Raw genomic sequence first — 8932 nt, 5'->3', positions numbered from 1 at the left:
CCGCCTCAGGGTTGTTGACCTCCACTTCAGAAGCTGGAGGGTCGGTCACGTTCTCCTCGAGAACAACATCTTGGTGAGACGGGGGTGTAGCAACTCTTGTAACTCTTGGGGCTTCTTCTTCATCTTCTTCTTCATTGGCTGATGCAGCCGGAATATCTTTAGCCATTTTGGCTTCGGATTCAGATATGTGCATTGTGGGAGTGACTTGGGGCCTTGGTCCTTTGCGAAGCCTGCGTAATGCTGGCGACGCTTCTGGAGATTGAGTGTGCTGGGCCTCAAAGTCATCAGCATCTTGCACTGATGGGGTAGCTTGTGGTTGGGGAGAGCTTGGAGCGTCTTGTCTCTTTGGGTGATCAGCCCACGATGCATCCTGAGCAGTTGGCGTCAGAGGACGACCAATGCTGATGAGTTCGCTGTGCGTAAGCACAGGCGATGATACCAATTGGTGCACGATCTGAGGAAGGACTTCATCATCTTCAACATTGGCATGGTGACCAATGTCTTCAGCAGCGGTGAGGTCAACTGCTGGAATGTCTCCAGCTTTAGGAGCCTCTATGGAAGCAGGCTCATGAATTACCATCCGTCGTTCTTGATGCGAAGAGGCAGGATGAGCAACCGAGATGGGCGCAACAATAAGGGGCTCTGTGGGAGCAGCCCGATCTTTCTTGGTTTTGCGCTTCTTCTTGGAGAGAGCGACATCAGAAGCTTCAGGATGTTTTCTCTTTCTGGCTTCAGCCTCGGCAGCCCCTGTCTTCTTTAATTTTGAAGCCACTGTGGGGACCTTAGGCTTCGAGCCTGTCATACTGGCTAGGAAGACAATGGGATGTGCTTCCTGCCTGGTTGCTTCTGGTTCGGCCACAACGGGCTTCTTCTTCTTCTCTCCAGCAATCTTGGGATCGATGCCAAGACGCCCAAGAGACTTGCGCTTTTCAGCTTCATTGTAGGCTTGCACGCACTTGTCAGCCAGACTCTTCATGCACTCACGAGAACCTTTAGCTTCTTCGCATTTCTTGAGAAAGGCTTCCTTGAGCTCGTGCAGCATAATCTTGAAGTTCTTGACATCTTGCACACTGAGCTTTACCATGTGCTGCTTGAACTGAGCTTTCTCATAGTCGATCTTTTGCTTCAGTTCAATGATGCGCTGAGCTAGAGCTAGCTCAGAAGCAATGGCGCTAGTGAAAGAGACGCTGAGGCCAATTGGAAGTTGCAGATCGTCAAAGCTGAGATTGGGGGTTTCAAACCACTCATCAATGAAGTTGTGGATGATTGCCACGTCAAAGAGAGGCAAATCATTGAAGATTTCTGCTTCTTCCTTGCTCTTAATCAGTTGCTCAAGAGTGTCATCTGCAAGATCTTCATCGCTGGACAGATCAATGGCGTCATTGCGCAGAATAGCAGTAGTAGTGCAAGGGCATCTTCACTCTGGAGGGCTTGGAGATGCGTGACAAATCTTCAGACTGCACACTGTGTTCAGGAGGTGCAGTGGCCAGAGGCTTCGCCTGTAGGACCTTTGGTGCAGGAGCAGGATTTGAAGCTTTAGGCTTTTTCAGTTTCTTTGGCTTTGGTGGTGCAGGCGCTTCATCAGATTCAGCATCATCTGCAGGCTCATCCATGGCTGTTCCTTGAACCATGATATGAGTGATGAGACCTTCCAGGTTGTAGAAGGGCCCAACAAGATTAGGTTCAGCTTGTGGTAGAAAGTGATGAATCTGCAGGATCAAAGAGGCCGTAAAAAGGAAGTTTTATTTACCACACGAAGAACTGCTAGACGGAGTGGGAGAGGAGGCCGAGTAGTTCGATCGTCCGTGCCCTAACTTGGCGATGGAGGACACCTACGGTGACGGCGGAGAAGACGATGTCCGCGGCTGGCATGAAGACGGCGTCGGTGAGGTCGCGGCAGCTAAGCGCTTCGTCGCCGGCGTCGTCGAGGGCTAGCGGTGGCGCTAGGGTTTGTACGAGAGTGGAAGAAGGGATAATGACTGTGGTGAGGCGTGTATTTATAGGGATAGGGATGGCACAGTGTTATTACACAGGTGCCCCTAGCGATTCACATCTGAAGGACACGTGGCTATCATGCAATATATCAGAGGTTGTTCCACGTTCCCACGCACACCTGGATTGTCGGGTGGTCGTTCCCACTTCTCCGGGTTTCAGGTGAAGGAATTAGCATTGAAAACAGACTTAATGTTTGTCTCTGTATCTTCTCCTGACAACAACACAAAGAAGACATTCAACAGTTTCAATAGAATGCATATGATTTGGACAGATAGAGTTTGAGATCGAAAGCATAGAGAGATTAGGGTCCGATCACATTCACTTAGTTCAAAAGATTCAACAAGGAATACGTAGCTATAAGTGAATGCTGTAGAGGACAAAACACTAGTATGTATATATCAGAAGACAATGAAGTCAACATAGTGAAGATAATCATGAAGACAAGTTGAAATTGAAGACAAACCAAATGTGAGGACATAGCAAATGTAACGCCGTGGGTAAAACACTTCAAACAGAAGAATTTGGTGGTGGCGTTACCCACCGTATAGGAAGTATTAGACCCAGACACGGCGCACAATTATCGTGGTTCTCCGAAGTATTCCACGTTAATGTATTCACACTCAGAATGTAAGTCTTCATTGATTGAAGATATACTTTACTTCGTGTGTTGCACATCTAAGTCATCAACATGCATACGTGTTAGGATGTGTGCCTGATCACATGACATTTGAGGATTCCAAGATATTTAGTTCACACCGTAACTTGCAAAACCTCTTCTCATCCAAGGGCTTGGTGAAGATATCTGCCAATTGCTCTTCAGTGTTGACGTGTATGATCAATGTTTTCCTTCACAACATGGTCTCTGAGAAAGTGATGACGAATTTCAATGTGCTTTGTCTTCGAGTGCTGAACTAGGTTGTTGGCAATCTTGATGGCGCTTTCGTTGTCGCAGTAGAGTGGCACTTGCTTCAGATGAATGCCATAGTCTTTGAGTGTTTGCTTCATCCAGAGAAGCTGAGCGCAGCAAGATCCAGCAGCAATATATTCAGATTCAGCAGTGGAGAGAGATACAAAGTTCTGCTTCTTTGAAGACCAACATACAAGTGATCGTCCCAGAAAATGACATGTGCATGATGTAGACTTGCAATCCACCTTGTCACCAGCATAATCAGCATCCGAGAATCCAACTCGATCAAACTCTGAGCCCTTTGGATACCATAATCCTAGTGTTGGGGTGTGAGCCAAATATCTGAGAATTCGCTTCACAGCTAAGTGATGCGATTCCTTTGGTGCCGCTTGGAACCGGGCACACATGCAAACAATAAGCATGATATCTGGCCTAAATGTAAATAAATAAAGCAAGGAACCAATCATGGAGCTATATACCTTTTGATCGAACTCTTTACCATTGTCGTCGGGACCCAGATGATGTTTGGCTGGCATTGGCATCGTGAAGCCTTTGCAGTCTTGCATTCGAAATTTCTTCAGGCAATCTTTGAGGTATTTCTCTTGAGATATAAAGATGTCGTTGCGTTGCTGACGTATTTGAAGACCAAGGAAGAACTTCAGCTCACCCATCATGGACATCTGATATTGCTCTTGCATCATATATCCAAACTCGTGAGTGTATTTCTGATTGGTGCAGCCGAAGATAATGTCATCCACATATATTTGGCACACAAATAGTTCACCATCATATGTCTTCGTGAAGAGAGTGGGGTCGAGGGAACCAAGTTTGAGGCCTTTGCTCTTCAGGAAACCTTTGAGTGTGTGATACCAAGCCCTAGGGGCTTGTTTGAGGCCATACAGTGCCTTGTTGAGCTTGTACACCATGTCAGGATGTTTTGGATCTTCAAAGCCAAGCGGTTGTGCAACATACACTTCTTCATCAATCTTGCCATTGAGAAAAGCGCTCTTCACATCCATTTAATGCAGAAGAATGTTATGATGATTTGCATAGGCCAGCACTATGCGTATGGCTTCAAGTCTAGCCACAGGAGCAAATGTCTCATCGAAGTCAATTCCTTCAACTTGAGTGTATCCTTGAGCAATGAGATGAGCTTTGTTTCTAACAACTTGACCATGCTCATCTTGCTTGTTGCGGTATATCCATTTGGTGCCTATTATATTGTGCTTGCGAGGATCAGGACGCTTAACCAGTTCCCATACATTATTCAGCTGAAACTGTTGAAGCTCTTCTTGCATAGATTGAATCCATTCAGGTTCCATGAAGGCTTCATCAACTTTCTTGGGTTCAGATATTGAGAGAAATGTGAAGTGCCCACAGAAATTTGCTAGCTGTGTTGCCCTTGAACGAGTGAGTGGACCTGGTGCATAGATGCTATCAATTATTCTCTCAATCTGTACTTCATTTGCAACACGAGGATGTACAGGACGAAGATTTTGTTCTTGCTGATCATTGTCATTGTTAGAAGGATTGTCTTCAGGCCGAGCATTGTCTTCAGGTTGATCAGGTGCGGAGATGATAAGTTCCTCTTCAGGCTGAGCTTCAGATGGTATGATTTCTCCAGTTCCCATAAGTTTGATTGATTCACTGGATGGAACTTCATCTAGCACATTTGGCAGGTGCTCTCTTTGCGAGCCATTAGGCTCATCGAACCGCACATCCACAGTTTCAACCACTTTATAGTGAAAGAGGTTGAAGACTCTGTAGGAGTGCGAATCCTTTCCATATCCAAGCATAAAACCTTCATGTGCATTTGGTGCAAATTTTGAAGTGTGATGTGGATCCTTGATCCAGCACCTGGCACCAAATACTCTGAAGTAACTGACATTCAGCTTCTTGCCAGTAAGGAGCTCATAGGATGTCTTGTTCAGAAGCTTGTGAAGATAAACATGGTTGATGATATGGCATGCAGTATCTATGGCTTCAGGCCAGAATTTTCTTGGAGTCTTGTATTCATCAAGAATCGTCCGGGCCATCTCAATAAGTGTTCTGTTCTTGCGTTCGATGACGCCATTCTGCTGTGGCGTGTACGGAGATGAGAATTCATGTGTGATGCCCAAAGTATCAAGATACATATCTATGCCAGTGTTCTTTAATTCAGTGCCATTGTCACTTCTAATGTGCTTTATCTTGACGCCATAGTTGTTCATGGCTCGATTGGCGAAGCGTCTGAAGACATCCTGCACTTCAGTCTTGTATAGGATTATATGCACCCAAGTATATCTTGAATAATCATCAACAATGACAAAGCCATAGAGACAAGCAGTAGTAGTAAGATTTGAGTAATGAGTGGGACCGAAAAGGTCCATGTGGAGCAGTTTGAAGGGTTGAGTCGTTGTCATGATTGTCTTCGAGGGATGCTTGGCCCTCGCCATCTTTCCTGCTTCACAGGCACCACATAAGTGATCCTTCTTGAACTTGACGCCCTCGATGCCTATGACATGCTTCTTTCTTGCAAGAGTGTGCAAGTTCCTCATGCCAGCATGCCCTAGCTTCCGATGCGAGAGCCAGCATTATGAAGCTTTTGCTACAGACATACGGCAAGTTGTGGTCCTGCTGAGAAATCTACCACGTACAAATCATCTTTCTGATACCCTTCAAACACTAGATACTTGTCAGATTCCATTAGAACAAGGCAACGATATTTTCCAAACATCACAATCATGTTTAAATCGCAAAGCATTGAGACAGACATTAAGTTGAAACCAAGGGATTCAACAAGCATGACTTTATCCATGTGTTGATCCTTTGAGATTGCAACTCTACCTAGACCCAATACCTTACTTTTACCAGTGTCAGCAAATGTGATGTGACTTTTGTCAAATGGACGTAAGGTTGAGTCCATAAGAAGGCTTCTCTTGCCAGTCATGTGATTAGTACACCCACTATCAATAATGCATTCTGAAGCAGCTGGTGTCATACCCTACAGTGCATTTAGGGGGATAGGCTTCACGAAGAGAATTGTGAAGCAAAAACATTTGACGGGCAAGTGGATTATGAAAGCTTAGATCGAGGTTAGGACTGATAGGGCAAGTAGCAAGCGACTTAGGAACAAAATACATAATAAGACCATTTGGGCATTTGATCTTGCGCCCTGCAAGATGTTTAAGGTCCCCAGCAATAGCTTCAGATGAATTTGGTTTTCGGCCAGAGACCTTTCCCTGCAAAAGAGAGTTAAGCTTTCTTAGCCACCCACATCTTCAAGTGTGGCTTCGAAGCAATGAGTCTAAGTGCAGCATCTAAGAACTTTGGCTTTGGAGCCCTTGCAAAATGTCTGGAAGGTGAATAATAGTACTCATAAGAATAAGCAGAATAGTTTTTGGTCTTATGAACATGGCGGTTTGATGAAATACGCTCATATTCATAGGCCCGAGTAAGGTTTCCCTGCAAAACATTTGCGTTAGTGCGACTCAGGTGAGTCCTCTGTCTGTATGAAGCCTTTGGACCATATGAAGCCTGTGGTCTGGGGTTTGTCTTCTTCACTTGTGGTGTCATGATGACATTCACAGGAAGATTCTCCAAACACCTTTTCGGCACCCAGACCTTCTTCATAGGCGGCCCATTCCTGAAGTTAGTACCAATATACCTGGCAAACACTTCACCATTCTGATTCTTAAACAGTTTATAGTTTGCATCAAAGGATTTATCAATAACAATGGGATTAGCACAAGTGAAGCCAGATAGGGTGGATGGATCCACTGAAGGTCCCTTTGCAGCAACCCATGTGGTTTTGGGGTACTGCTCAGGTTTCCAGTAAGAGCCATCATCATTCATTTTCCTTTCGAACCCAACACCCTCTTTCCTAGGGTTTCGGTTCAGGATCTGCCTTTTGAGGACATCACATAGTGTTTGATGCCCTTTGAGACTTTCGAACATCCCTGTTTCAAGCAATGTCTTCAACCTAGCATTCTCATCAGCAATAGCAGTGGCATCCTCAGCAGAGGGGTTAGTTGGCACATCCGCAGTTGAAGATATTGCAATAGTAGCAGCAGTAGAACAACCAGCAACAGAAGTAGCGTTGTCACGCTCAATACATTTAAGACATGGTGGTTCAAATCCTTCCTGAGCGGAACTGATCTATTTGGCGCGAAGTGACTCATTTTCCTTTTGAAGATCTTCATGAGCCGCTCTCAATTTCTCAAGATCTTGTTTCCTTTGAAGATAATCATAGGAAAGCTTTTCATGAGTTGTTGAGAGTGTTTCATGATGACTTTCAAGTTCCTCATACTTAACATGATGATTTTTTATGTCTTCAATCAAGGACTGAGATCGAGTCATTTCAGCGTCTAACATGTCATCGCTTTTGTCTAACAGTTTTTGAATATGTTCCATAGCTTTCTGTTGTTCGGCTGCAATTTTAGCAAGTGTTTTGTAGCTGGGTTTGGAACCACAATCAGAGTCATCTTCACTAGATGTTTGATAGTGAGTAGTGTGTGTGTTTACCTTGGCACTGCGTGCTATGAAGCAGTAGGTAGGAGCAGAGTAGTCCTTGTCATTTGCATCGGTGTCGGTGATAAAGTCATTATCTTCAGTGTTCAAGATGGACTTGGCAACGTATGCTGTAGCCAGACTCACAACGCCAGAATCGGACTCCTCCTCAGACTCCACCTCCGCCTCCTCAGAAGCAGACTCCTCCTCTGAATCCATTTCCTTGCCAACAAACGCACGTGCCTTGCCAGATGAGCTCTTCTTGTGTGATGAAGACTTTGAGTAAGGCTTGGAAGAAGACTTTGAGTATTTCTTCTTCTTCTTCTTGTCGTCAGAGTCATACTCCTTGCTCTTCTTCTTCTTGTTCTCATTGTCCCACTGCGGACACTCACAGATGTAGTGGCCAGGTTTCTTGCACTTGTGGCATGTTCTCTTCTTGTAGTCATGAGCAGAAGCTTCATCATTCCTTGAGCTTGATCGTGAAGACTTTCTGAAGCCTTTCTTCTTGGTGAATTTTTGGAACTTCTTCACAAGCATAGAAAGCTCCTTTCCAATGTCTTCAGGATCATCAAAACTGCTGTCAGATTCTTCTTCAGATGAGGAGACAGCTTTTGTCTTGAAGGCACGAGTTCGCCCATAGTTGGGACCGTAGATGTCTCTTTTCTTAGAAAGCTGAAACTCGTGTGTGTTGAGCCTCTCAAGTATGTCAGACGGATCGAGTGTCTTGAAGTCAGGACGTTCTTGAATCATCAGGGCTAGGGTGTCAAACGAGCTGTCAAGTGATCTCAGGAGTGTCTTGATGACTTCATGCTTGGTGAGCTCAGTGGCGCCGAGGGCTTGAAGCTCATTTGTGATGTCAGTGAGTCGATCAAACGTGAGCTGGACATTCTCATTGTCATGTCTCTTGAAGCGGTTGAAGAGGTTGCGAAGGACACTGATTCTCTGATCTCTCTGGGTTGAGACGCCTTCATTGACCTTGGAGAGCCAGTCCCAGACTAGCTTAGATGTTTCCAAAGCACTCATGCGGCCATATTGTCCTTTGGTCAGATGACCACAGATGATGTTCTTGGCATTGGAGTCCAGTTGAACGAACTTCTTGACATTAGCAGCGGTGACACCTTCACCAGCCTTGGGAACGCCATTCTTGACGACATACCTACGTCGACAACAATGGCTTCAAGATGCATGCACATCTTATTCTTCCAGTAGCGATATTCAGCTCCATCGAAGAAGGGGCACGCAGCGGAGACTTTAATTATCCCTGCAGTCGACATAGCTAAAACTCCAGGTGGTTAAACCGAATCACACAGAACAAGGGAGTACCTTTCTCTGATACCAATTGAAAGTGCTAGTGATCGACTAGAGGGGGGGTGAATAGGTGATTTTTATGAAAGTCTTCAAAACATGGAAGTTTCAAAGACAAACGATTGAAATAAACCTATTACCATGCAGCGAAAGGTAGACTAAACTAGGCAAACCATAGTCAAGTATTCAATGGAGTGAAAGCAAAATGACTAATAGCAGCTAGGCAGTAAAGATTAG

The sequence above is a fragment of the Triticum urartu genome, chromosome 4A, assembly GCF_056163025.1.
Source record: "Triticum urartu cultivar PI428250 chromosome 4A, HENAU_Tu73, whole genome shotgun sequence".
Classification (NCBI taxonomy): Eukaryota; Viridiplantae; Streptophyta; class Magnoliopsida; order Poales; family Poaceae; genus Triticum; species Triticum urartu.
Note: the sequence above shows the minus strand (reverse complement) of the source record.